The following is a 13,401-nucleotide window of genomic DNA, read 5'->3' as shown; positions in this document are numbered from 1 at the left end:
CTATCTATATATATATTGTACATTGTAGAAATGTCGATTTTCAAATCTCAATTTTCAAGTTCATATTTTTGACACCGGACGTCGTATATACACAACTAGGTCAACAAGAAACAGTTATGGTTTAGATCTCGAAGTTTTGGGGGGAAATTGTTGACAGAAAAGCTTAATTCCAGATACACAAAGACTTGATCAACATGAGTGTGTGTGGAGCGTCCTGACATCATTCTAGCAGCCACGTTGTTGTTGTTGCTGTCCATAATCCAGGGAAACAGCTTTAAACTCCTGAAGTACACGACTGTCAACCGCAGTTTTCATCAGATTCACCCACATTCCAATGTGTGTCATCTCATGCTCATACAGCAAAGGACTGGAGATAAAATTAATCCTTTATCTTGTGATTTAACATCTGTGGCTTGGTCGTCCAGGAATTTTGTCGCTGTTGTCATTGTTTCTGACACATTTAACCATATTCCATACGTGTAAATTTCGCTATGAACTACCGGGACACATATACATGTAGCATATGGCTCATTCGTCACATGATCCTAAATATTTGAACTCTGTCATCCTCACATGCCTGAAGTTCCGCTATTAAATTCCATGCCTCCAGAAGCACTCACATGCTGAGAGCGCCTACAAGGTACTCACAAGTCCATGGGGTTATCAGCAGATATCTGGCGTCACAATTTGCCAGCCGACAATACATGGGCTTGATCATGGACGACAAGTCACCTGATAGCGATTCTTGGTGACAGTGCTTAGTACCTAGCGATCAAGACATGCAGAACTAACACAACAACCCTAAATGACCCTAAATTTTGTCCATGACTAAACTGCATATTTGTCCTGAGTCAGAGAGTTCTGTTGATTGTAGAAAGTTGTTTTAAGGTTTGTTAGGAACATGGGATGATATTCTACTGGAAAATTGTAACTTTCAGCACCAAAAATAATGTTCTGTGACATTTATTTGCCTATAAAAATGCAGTTTTGTAGAGTGTATAAATTTGGGCACTCCTTGGTGAAATACAATCTGCATGAACTGTCAGACTCTAACATTATAGTAGTGTTAGATCAGTACACTGTTCTAATGTATTGTACCCTGAAGTTTAAAAGCTATACGTCTGTTTTCTACATGTAGGTTCATACAAAAAGGCAGTATCTTGTTTGCTTGAAGTTTTCTGCCTTATTTGGTTCACATCATGAATAATGATAAGTATATGTGTTGCACAATACACAGTGCTGCCTCAATGGAACACCATGCCAAAGACACTAAACATGAGGCCAAATCTATGGACATGTCACATACAGACACCAGTTAACCTTAAGTCTGAACCAGCCAATGATCTGTTTGGCACTCAGTTCGGCTCCATGGGACATCCACATATAAAGCCAGACGCCTGAAATTCTTTACAAGCTGACAAAAAAAAATTAGGCACATCATTACATGGCTTTAAACAGATGTAAAATGTCTGTCCTAGCTGCTACCCTGTCCAGCAGATGCCTCCATTATCCACTAGCGATTTCAACAGCACCCAGGATGGAAAGTCAGAAAGTACATTGACTTTGCCAATGTTTAACTGTTAGACAGCATTGAAAGTCGTGGTATTTTGTTACTGTAAATTTTTAGTAGGTCACTACCAAGCTGTACATACTGCCTCCAACTACCCTGTCTCACCTGCTGGTTTATCAGGGGACACTTGTGGGCACAGTGTAAGCCTTACTGTCCTCATAGTCGTTTACTGTTTGAGGTTCTCGCTCTACAAACACATCTGCATAACTTCAGTCAGTCAGAAATTTACCTATTTATTTATTTGACTGGTGTCTTATGCCATACTCAAGAATATTTCACTTATACGACGGCAACCAGTATTATGGTAAGAGGAAACTGGGCAGAGCTGGGGGTGAGGGTATGGGGATAGGGGGGGGGGGAACCCACGATCATCTGCAGGTTTCTGAAAGACCTTCCAAAAAACGGCCCAAGAGGAAGCCAGCATGACCGCATTGGCGAGAGGCTCCTAGGTCACTGCCTTGTGCTGGTGTGCTAACCACGTTGGTCACTCATTTAGAAATGTGAATATATGCTAAAACATCCTGAGTGTAATGTGATACTGAAGTACATGCCATTTGATTTTGTTTATTTATTTTATTTGACCGGACATTTACGCCATACTCAAGAATATTTCACTTGTATGACAGTGGCTAGAATTATGGTGGGAGGAAACCAGGTAGAGCCCAGTGAAAACCCACAACGAGGAAGCCATCCTGAGCTGGACTTGAACTCACAGAGACCGCACTGTTGAGACGCTCCTGGCTCATCACGCTGCCTTAGCGCGCTAACCAACTGGGTCACGGAGGCCCCCAATTTGATACTGCATTGTTTTGTCTGTGAACTGAAGGCCTTGCGCAAGAATACTTTTCTTTGTAAACAGACTGAGTGAATCCCTTTTGATATAAAGATATTATTTCTATGATAATTATTATGTAAAATAGGGGAACCTAATTCCTCAACCATTTCGCTTATGAAAGAGCAACTTTCAATGCAATTTATGGACACTTCGATTTTCAATTTCGAAGACAAAACTACATTGGTTGGATTGGCCAATTTCCGTGTTTCACAAAAAGTAAAAATTTGTCAGTTTACACAGAGTAAAATGCTTTCAGAATATGCCTCAATAAACACCTTACAAACATGCGGTAAGTTTGAGTGAGCGAGTTAGAGCTTGGGGCTGCCTGAGCCATTATACTGATTCAGGTCAACTAGTCGTTGCACTATCCCCTTCATGCTGAACGCTAAGTGAGGAAGTTACAACTTCCTCTTTTACGGTCTGAGGTATGACTTGACCCAGGATTGACCCTGGATCTACCGCTCCCAAAGCGGACACTCTGCCAACTGTGCTATTGGGGCCAGTCAAATGCCTTCAGAATATGCGTCAATAAACACCTTACAAACAATGCGATAAGTTTGAAGAATTACAGTAAATGCTGTAAACATGTACAATAGTCTCAAGGTAAATTAAATTAAATCAATATATATTTTTTGGATCGGTGTTTTACGCCGTATGCAAGAATATTTCACATATACGACGGCGGCCAGAATTATGGTGGGAGGAAACGGGGCAGAACCTGGGGGAAAGCCCACGACCATCTGCAGGTTGCTGCAAGACCTTCCCACGTATGGCCGGAGAGGGAGCCAGCATGAAATTAGATCAATATACGGTTGAGGCACATGTATCTACACAAATGTATATCAATGTAAACAAACGCTTAGACACCCTGACATCAAGCTACTTGTATGGCCTTACTGTTAGCCAGGTGAAAACTAATCAATTCTTATCTGCCCAGGTAACTAGGTCATCCTCATAAGGCCCTATCAGCACTGTCACAGATCAAACTGTGCTATACATATATGAGCACCACTGAACACTGCTTCCCGAATAACTAGACGATCTAACGGGTGAAGGTATCGTATTCAAATCAATCACCTGTAGACATGTATGAACTGCAACTGTTCCATGTGCACTATACAGTAGGTATACATATACCTACTTACATACCTATACATGTAAATGTACTGCCCTGTAATTGGACTTCACTGTTATTCATTTTCACAGATTCTCAGAAATCTATTTATTTATTTATTTATTTGATTGGTGTTTTATGCCATACTCAAGAATATTTTACTTATGCGACAGCAGTCAGCATTATTGTGATGAGAGGAAACCGGACAGAGCCCGGTGGATACCCATGAAATTTGCAAAACATGCATGTGTGAATGAAGAAAATTTGCCTAATGTGTCCCCGGTTTTCCAAGTATCAGCAAAGTGAGCATGCAGTTATGAAATCTGAAGGGTTCTTTTTATTAAAACTTTCTGACCTTATGCACATATGTGAGGAACAACAACTTGGTGAAAAGTTTGCAGGGGGGGAAAGAGGATAGGGGAGGTGGGTGGTGGTGTGGGGGCGGTGGGTTGTATGCCTGGACACATTTGTGACAATGTAAAACTGAATTGCATGGAGATATATGAAGCATGTAATGATTAAGGACATGTGCTCAGTGTGTGATACATGTACACAGTTCACACAAAATCTTTCTCACCATAGAAGCACACATATCAAGTGTGTAGGTCTATATTTACATGTGAATGTGGGTCAATGTGACATGCTAAATAATAACGGTTCATGTGACAATATGTCAGCTTGTCTGACACAAATATTTAGAAATCAGAGCCTGTGCACTGAGACTGGGATTAACATAAAACCCTGTGACATGTAGGGCAGTGACCTCTATTCAAGATTATACCTCCAGTCCTGGGCTAATGTCAAATATGTACATACATACTAAATTCTCACCAGGCTTCAAAACAATGTAAATTTTACTAAAAAATATTTGAAAACATTTCCTGTACTCAAGCTTACAGAATATACAAATATTTATAAGTTAATTTTGACACTAGGCTGTAGTACATATATACAACAATGGTTTCAGGTTTTCAAATTAGCCTTCTAACGCGATGAACGCAATAAAAAGCGGTGTACTGAATGTACATGCCATTACCATATGTAAATTTGTGCTAGCGCCACCGATCGCCATTTGCATATTTTGCGAACTTAATTTCAGCTTTACAAAATTATTTTCCGATAATGTTGCCACCTTGGCCAAGCAGTATCATCCTACCATGTTACAAGAATATTTGGTTTCAGAGGCAATTTCCTTTTTATTCAATATTGTGTCGGGGACTGGGACATCTGCACTGTCCATCATCAACCAGAAACTTATGGAAGTTCAGTCTGTAATTGATAATACATGTGCTTCATAGTCAAGGGAAATAACCTACGAAAACCATATGGTCTGGGTGCGTTAACCTATACATGTGTGTGTATTGAGTTGCTCCCCTTTACACCTGCAACACCACGTGTAGTCCTCAAGCGGGAAAAGTTCATGCTGTCTGAAAGTGGTGAACTCTTTTGAGGGGGGTAGGAGAGACTGGGGCTATAAATATTAACTTCGCATTTTATTATCATTTATTTGACTGGTGTTTTGCGCTGCACTCAGGATGATTTCATTTGAATGACGGGGCCCAGCATTATGGTGGGGGAAATCTACAGCCATCTGCAGGCATACCTCCGCAGAGCAAGCCAGTTTGACCTCGAGGATCTCACAGTGACTGCACTGGTCAGAGAGTCGTGTGGGTCTTTTTTTTTTTTTTGGATTGATTCACTGCTTGGCTTTGAGTTTTCAAGTTGTGAATTTTGTTATGACTCTATTATTCTCAAAAATGACTAAAAAAACTTCGGACCTGGTAGGCCACATTGGCAAAAGGGAAAAACAAAAAAGGCTTGTGCTAACATAGTAAATTATTGGCATTATAAGATGAACTGCACTGTTACTAGCAGATAATTTTTGTCACTGAGACAGCCAGAGTTATCCCCCTTTGTCTGTGAGCTTCATGTTCTGGACTTTTCACACAGCAGCATATTTTTCATCATACATTTGTCGTATGATATTTTGTACATCACTATTAATGTACCATTGCCCTATATGTGCGATACCATACAAGTACGACATCTTTGTGAAAGTGGCCCCTGATGTCTACTCATGTATTCAAATGTACCTTACAGGTATTCCATGATTAAAAAAGGTTGACTTTAAGCTCACCTTACAATTTAAAAATAAAAAAAAAACAAAAAAAAAAACAAAGAGGATAATAAATTTTGAATATTCAGACGTTCACTTTTGTTTTTTGAGAGGATGTGTAATTACATGCATCACACACCAGTCAGAAGACTCCAGCATTTGCTCACATAAATTCACACCTGCATAAATGAATGAATGCTTAGTGTTGTATGTCGTACTTAACAATTTTTCAGTCATGAAGTCACACATGTACCTGTACAATATGTAGGTACTGCCCAGACTCTTGATCACTATGTGTAAGTGAGAAGGTCTGCCAGCAACCTGCAGATGGTCGTGGGTTTCCCCCAGCTCTGCTCGGTTTTCCTCCCACCATAATGTTGGCCGCCGTCGTATAAATGAATTATTCTTGAGTACGGCGTAAAACACCAATCAAATAAATCAATAAATAGATAGATTACTACGTGCGTGTATGTCAGGCATCAATCTTAGCACAGCCCTGACATCATAGCAATTTCACGGTCATATTAAACTGTATCTTCCAGGACAAGTGTGACCAAACGAAATTTGAAACTTCCGCAAGCGCAGTTACGACCTTCAAGGTGCTCTCAAGTGACAGAGGTAGGTTTTCTCTTCTCAAACTAAACTGATCACAGAGAGTGATAAGTTGTAAAATGAACTTTGAAAAATCTCTCATCCTTTCGAAGGATGACTGAATTTTTCATTTTTTTTTTTTTTTTTACTTTACATGTATGTGCAGGATACTGAAGAGCCTGGGTTGAATTCGTACATAAATACGTGCTGTCCAATTGATAGTGAAGAGGAAACATGTTAAAATGATATCATACATGTGAAAAAACACTTTTTAACAGTGAAAGAAATACAGCCATACCACCTGTATATATATATCTATATATAAATAAGAAACATTGGGAAAGTTGTGGGTGAAATTGCTCAGGGCTCTGGCTCCTCATACAAAAAGTGCTGGCTGCCATCGTATAAATGTAATATTCATGGGCACGGCATATAACACTGCAACTCCATTTCAAGATTAAACAGGAAAAAAAACCCAATAAAAACCTACCACCATAAGATGCATTTTTTACTTGATCCACTATGATTTCGGAGAATTCGACGTTTTGGAAGAGTCTACTTTTGGAGGACACGAGAAGATTCTACAAATGTACAGAATGGGGACAAGGTAAATACTTGTATACTTAGATACTTCTTGTAAAGCCCAGAAATTGGTCAGCCCAACCAATGTTAGTCTTGTCTCCAGTATCACATTGAACAGCTGCATAAATCACCCTGAACGTTGTTCTTTCATATGCAAAAAAAGGTAGAGGAATTGGGCATTTACACCAGCATTTGCATATGTACTGGAGCAATTGAGTGAGTGCTTGGGGTTTAACGTCGTACTCAACAATTTTTCAGGCAAATGACGACGAAGGAATCCTCAGAGTGCATGTAATGTGCCTCCTTGTTGCAGGACGGATTTCCACTGCTCTTTCATCTAGTGCTGCTTCACTGAGAGGCCTTATCGAAGGCAAGTAAGCCACCCTGCCCGAGCCATTATACTGATGGTCAACTAGTCTTTGCATTATTCCCTTCACACTGAACGCCTTCTTCTTTTAACATACGTACTGGAAACAATCAGAGGTAATCTGACAGAACTTCTGGTCAAGAACTTAATTAGCACAAAACAATTCAAAAGGTCAGATGAAACTTAAATTTGGTAGCAAAGGGCTCTCATCGAGAAAACACATGGATGTAAAACTTCAAATCAATATGTAAAGCAATGAAGTCGTGAATTTGGTTAACTTACTGCGAAGGAAAATCCCCCTTGTGTGATAGCGCTTTATACCCATGCAATCAGTTGTACTTTTTGAGATACCACCCTTAACATTTACCTTAACAATGGTTCTAAGTAATACTCAATACAGTAAGTTCTGAATTTGGTAATTTACAGTAATTAATACGCACACACTGTGTCAATGATGGAGCACGCCCCCTCACGTTATTGTGCTCTGCATGATGTATGCAAAACCTGAGCTCAATATATGCAGTACTTTTTAAGACTCCACTCCTAACATTTTGCTTAATACTGATTCTAAAATACACAATGCAGTAAGTCCTGAATTTGGTAATTTACAGGAATTAAAAAACACAAAGTGAATCAACGATAGAACATCCCCCTCATCTTGCTGCGCTCTAAATTTGTACAAACCTGAGTTCAATATGTGCAGTATTCTTTAAGATACCGTCCCTAACCTTTTGTTTAAGACTTCTGTCCCTGTTATTACACGCGGAAGCCCAGGGTTTGATCAGCTACAGCACATGTATGGCTGTACTTTGTACAGGTGAGCTAACACTGGGACGTTTTCCATACAAATATCACAACAAATTCCCAAATAACTGGACAAAACTGGTAACAGAAACAGCTTGACCAAAAAAAAATAATTAAGAACTGCATGAAGACGACAAAGTAAGAACTATCCTCCCCACAAATATGAGAACAAATCCTAAAAACCCATCAGAATATTGACTTATTTATTTTATCCGATTGGTGTTTTACACCACACTCAAGAATACTTAAAGACGCATATACTTGAGACATATATACATGTACAAAAGTACATGTACTTTCATTTTATAGAGCAAGGGTGTTTATACAAAGTGACATTGTGTACTAAATCATTCTACTGCACAAGGCCCGGCAAATATCTCCCAAAATCAATCTGGTCAGAAGATTTGTTTTCGTAGCCTATTACAGTCAGATATTTAGGTTTATCTCGGGAAAGCGCCATTTCCGCGCCGGAGGGCTGGGAACCCTCTGCCGACACGACGCCTTTAAAAGCTTTGCTTGTGCGCGGCGGAAGCCAATGTTGTTTGTGAAGGCATAATCCAGCAGCGTGATTGCTAGACAAATCAATATGGCTGCCAATAGCCACTTAAAAGCCATTATTGTCACCGGGGAGAGGCCTGCTTGAAGACGTTAGATATCTTCACCTTTCATCCCCTCATCTCCAGCAGAGCACATTAACAAATTTCTGGCTTAAATGCGAGATTATATTTCTGTTATCCAGCGAAAAGGAAATAAACCCTGATGGATGCTGGAATAAATGGAAGTTCTCCGTATCTATGGATGGATGGATAACAGACTCCAAATCTTTCCCACCATTTTGATAGGTCAAATATTTACTGACAATTTCCTTCTATTAAACACTATCAGGTTGTAGCTTATAAATGCATGACTACTGCTGGGATGTGAGAAAGGGTTAATTTTATTTTGGATAACAAAATTCAGAAAATTTATTCCTTTTGACATCACCTTAAATTCTCATCTGCCCACATCTTCAAATTTATTTTTCAACTCACAGCACAATGAAAGGAACCCCCCAAAAAAAGTTTTTTTTTTTTATGGAGCCATTATTATGGATATCAGAATTTCTCATCAGATTGATTTTCCTATGAGGAAAAACACGTGATTACTTATCCACTCAACGTTTGACTTGACAAATTTACGGTTGTTTCTATCCTCTGAGGGACGGTTCATTCAGGTTTAAATGTGAACGCATTACAATAATGCATTGGGGCAAATAAATCGCCAATAAAATAAAATAGAATCAACAAATTACAAAATCTGCAGCAGTTTTCTGCCTACACCATGATTGTGAAGCCTTTTTTTTTTCCAAACAATTTTTGCCTTCTACACACCAGGCAAAATTTTGCAAAAATTTATATTATTTCCAGCAAAATATGGAGAATAAATGAAAGTTATTACTTTGGATCATAAAATGAAACCATTGAATACAATGACAAAATCAATGCAATAAGAAATTTGTAACACCAATTTGCTTATTCGATTATCTCAGTCAAAGAGTTATTACTTCGGATCATACAATGAAAGCAACGAATACGATGCCAAAATCGATCAACTTTGTAACAGCAATTTGCTCATCCAATTATCGAAGCCAAAGATTCTCGTAAACATTTCTTGCCCAATCATAACGTAGAAGACAATTTCTGCATCAATATTTTTTTTACCAAATTACATGTACGAAGAATACACTGAAGTTGTTGCATCAGCAGTATCTGTTAGATGTGCAGCACAAAGTCAACGGCAAATCTGTGGCAAAATTGCTAGATTTATTTATTTATTTGATTGGTGTTTTACGCCGCATTCAAGAATATTTCACTTATACGATGGCGACCAGCATTTTGGTGGGGGGAAAACCGGGCAGAGCCGGGGGGAAACCCACGACCATCTGCAGGTTGCTGCCACACCTTCCCACGTATGGCTGGAGAGGAAGCCAGCATGAGCTGGACTTAAACTCACAGCGACCGCATTGGTGAGAGGCTCCCGAGTCATTGCGCTGTGCTAGCACACTAACCAACTGAGCCATGGAGGCCCCCAAAAATTGCTAGATTATCAACAGCTAGATTATGTACTTTCAACAAAATGAAAAAATAACCCATATCCTATACTAAACTAGTATTGTACTAAAATTTCCTCCAAGATGAGGTTTTTGTAAATTTTCCCCATTTTAAGTTGATTGCAGCATCAAAAATTTACTTTTTATGACAGATTTAAAGGAAAAGACTGATAAAAATCAAAACAGGCATAACTAAATTGACCACTTACAACTATGCACAAATATACTTTCATTTATTTTTTTTTTTAGATTTTGGTGAAAAGGGTTAAGGCGTTCAAACATTTAAATTGTAAGGTGGGCTTTATGGACCATACTATCAGAGTTTAGGAACTCTGATGTCACAGGAAGTTTTTTCAACTCTAATCACGACACTCAATGTTGGAGTAACTATATTCACCCATGAAGAAAACATGACTGAAATAATGTTCCCCAAAATTCCAATCTTCTGGTGAACACCTAGAAAAAAAGATGATGTGACATCAGAGATCCTACTGTAGATACAGGCAGTATGGCTCAAAAAGCCAACTATAGTATTGATTTGAATGCCTTTCGGCACTCTTAAAAAAATCTGAAAAAAATAAAATGAAAGTATTTTTACGCAGTTTTCAGTTATCTGTATGATAAGAACCTTAATTCATATTTTGGCTTTCTTTTACTTTTAACTACGTAATATCTGTAGCACTATACATGTATGGCATTCACACTGATGAAGGGCAAAAAGTGATATCACAAACCACATGGAACTTGATGTAACACACACGAAATGGCTTTGGGCCCTGTCAACCAATGAAGGCCAAGAGAACTGTGATCGCATTTGCAGTACCCTAATTCCTTAAACTTTTTGCAGGCAACTTTCAGAGTGATCTCCGTGTCCTTTAACTTTGAATTTTGAATACAAAATTACAAAGGTTGGGTTGGCCAATTTCAGGGCTCCACAAATGATTATAATTTTTATCAGTCTACACGGAATAATGCCTTCAGCATATGCTTGAATGAGCACCTTGCAAGCTTGTGAAAAGGTTGAAGAATTACAGCAGTACAGATGGGACTAAGACCAGGGCGAGCTCAGTACAGCTCAGTACCTGTAGGTAGGTCAGCACAGATGTAGGCATATATAGGTCATGAATGAGCTAACAATGAACTATATGCAGCTGCCTATTATATTCAGCACACAATGACATGGTCAACTCTGGGTCAGATATATACATGTACATGTGACTGTTAGTTGTCTATGGAGCACTGTTTCTGAAAAAATTGCGCACATTTGTTCACAACCTGCTAGGTCTACACAAAATTACAGGACTGTGTAAGTATAGCAGATATAATGCATCAAACAAAGATACTTTTTTCTTTGTTTATTTCTTTCTTTTTTTTGAAATTATTTTGTACAGGCAAAGAACACCACAAATTTAAGCAGAAAGAGGAGAATATTAAACACTGTACAGAAAAACAGTCTGATTTTCTTTTTATCATTTGTTTTCAACACATTCTATGGTGGTCAATTGGGGCCAATGGGTTTCAATAACAGCACATGTATGGTGGGTATTTGGGACCACCTTTTGGTAGTCATAGTCTTTGTTCAATAATGTCATCAATGAAGATGTAACAGAAGTTTAATAAATATTTTTGCACTAGAATTTGATCTTATCAGCGAACAAATGCATTAAACCTCAATGTGGAACATAGTTAAATTTTTAATGCTGTATGTTCATAAATATTACCATAATTTAGGTTAAATGCATATGTTTCAATATAAACAACAAATTTACATTCAGATAAATTTATTAGACGAGCATCACACCCCTTTTTAAAACATTATTATACAACAATGATAAATGATATTTGCAAATCAGTTTTGACTCTCTTTCATCTGATTTTGGCATCATTGTTGTGTTTTCTTCTTTAAATAGTTTAAATGTCCATTCACAAATATTACACGTGCAACACACATCTCCCTAATAAAATCCATAATTTTTCTCATGTTGTTGTTTTACACTTTAAAACAATAATTCATTTTTTTTTCTTACATGTAAACAGCCCAAATACAAGATGGTAAGAGAATAAAACAGCATTAAAGAGAGTAAATTATTGATGGAAAGAATTGGGAATGTCCTTAATTAAAATCATGCACACCAGGATTAACGTCTCAGGTACATGTGTATTGCATCATCCATGTATTAGTCATCTATACTTTTTTTTTGTTTTCAAATGGGAAAGATTAGATACTGCTCAGATTGTATTAAAATCATGCCAAGGTCTGATTGCCTAAGAGGTGAGGACACCACTGCTTGTACACAGACACATATAACAGAGTCCACAAAGGCCACTGACACATCCCTGTACGTAGAATACTATACACTGGTTCATACAGGAAGCTATACACTACTGCTTAACCAAAAAAGCCTTGAATTTTTCATGCACGCCCCTAGTTGAAACTGAGATCTTACTAAAACATTTAAATCCGCCCCCCCTCCACAGCTTCCCAAACTTTGCCTGCAGAATATTCTTGAACACCTTATCTATTGATTTGATTGGTGTTGTATATTTCACTTATATGACAGCGGCCAATATTATGATGGAAACCCACAACCATCCGCAGGTTGCTGGCAGACCTTCCCAGGGAATAAACACCTTGAACACATGCCAAAAGGTTGAAGAATTACAGAACATATATTTTTAGGTAGAGGATAACACACGTGAAACCTTTCTCTACATTCTCTACATGAACATGTGCGCATGTACATGTACACCATTTCTTTTTGTTTGTTTTTTTTCAAATTTTATATTTCATAATTATTGTTTTACGTGAAGAATTTTTCATATATGGAATATTATTATGGTTGGATCAAGTAACCCGAAGTGCGCAGAGTAACACACACCATAATCATTTATTTATTTATTTATTTGATTGGTGTTTTCAAGAATATTTCACTTACACGATGGCGGTCAACATTATGGTGGGAAGAAACTGGGCAGACCTTTCCATGTACGGCCGGAGAAGAAGACAGAATGAGCTGGACTTGAACTCACACCGACAGCATTGTTGAGAGGCTGCTATACATTTTTCTGTTGGAAATCATGGTACCAGTACAAATAATGTACAGTATTTCTTCTGATTTTTGGGACACCTGATCTGCTCATTGTAGCCAATCTACAAGTAACTGTAGCAGAAATATTTAATTTCTCTTTTCTCACATGGTTAGACCATCTAACGAATAACATACTCATATCTTTACTTTCCCAAAAAGCTGAGAAAGAAACGTAATATTCCGCTTTAAGCACTACTAATATCTTTCCCAAGAATTACAGTAATTTGTTTTTTTTGTTGTGCAT

General features: G+C 38.1%; 1 protein-coding gene across 1 annotated transcript in view; it reads right to left on the bottom strand.

Annotated features, from left to right (window-relative positions):
• Positions 1 to 13,401, bottom strand: part of LOC135464215 (oxidation resistance protein 1-like) — a 74,064-nt gene that overhangs the window by 37,289 nt on the left and 23,374 nt on the right.

This window comes from Liolophura sinensis, chromosome 3 (assembly GCF_032854445.1).
Source record: "Liolophura sinensis isolate JHLJ2023 chromosome 3, CUHK_Ljap_v2, whole genome shotgun sequence".
In the NCBI taxonomy this organism is placed as follows: domain Eukaryota; kingdom Metazoa; phylum Mollusca; class Polyplacophora; order Chitonida; family Chitonidae; genus Liolophura; species Liolophura sinensis.
Note: the sequence above shows the minus strand (reverse complement) of the source record. Positions and strands in the feature narration are given on the sequence as shown.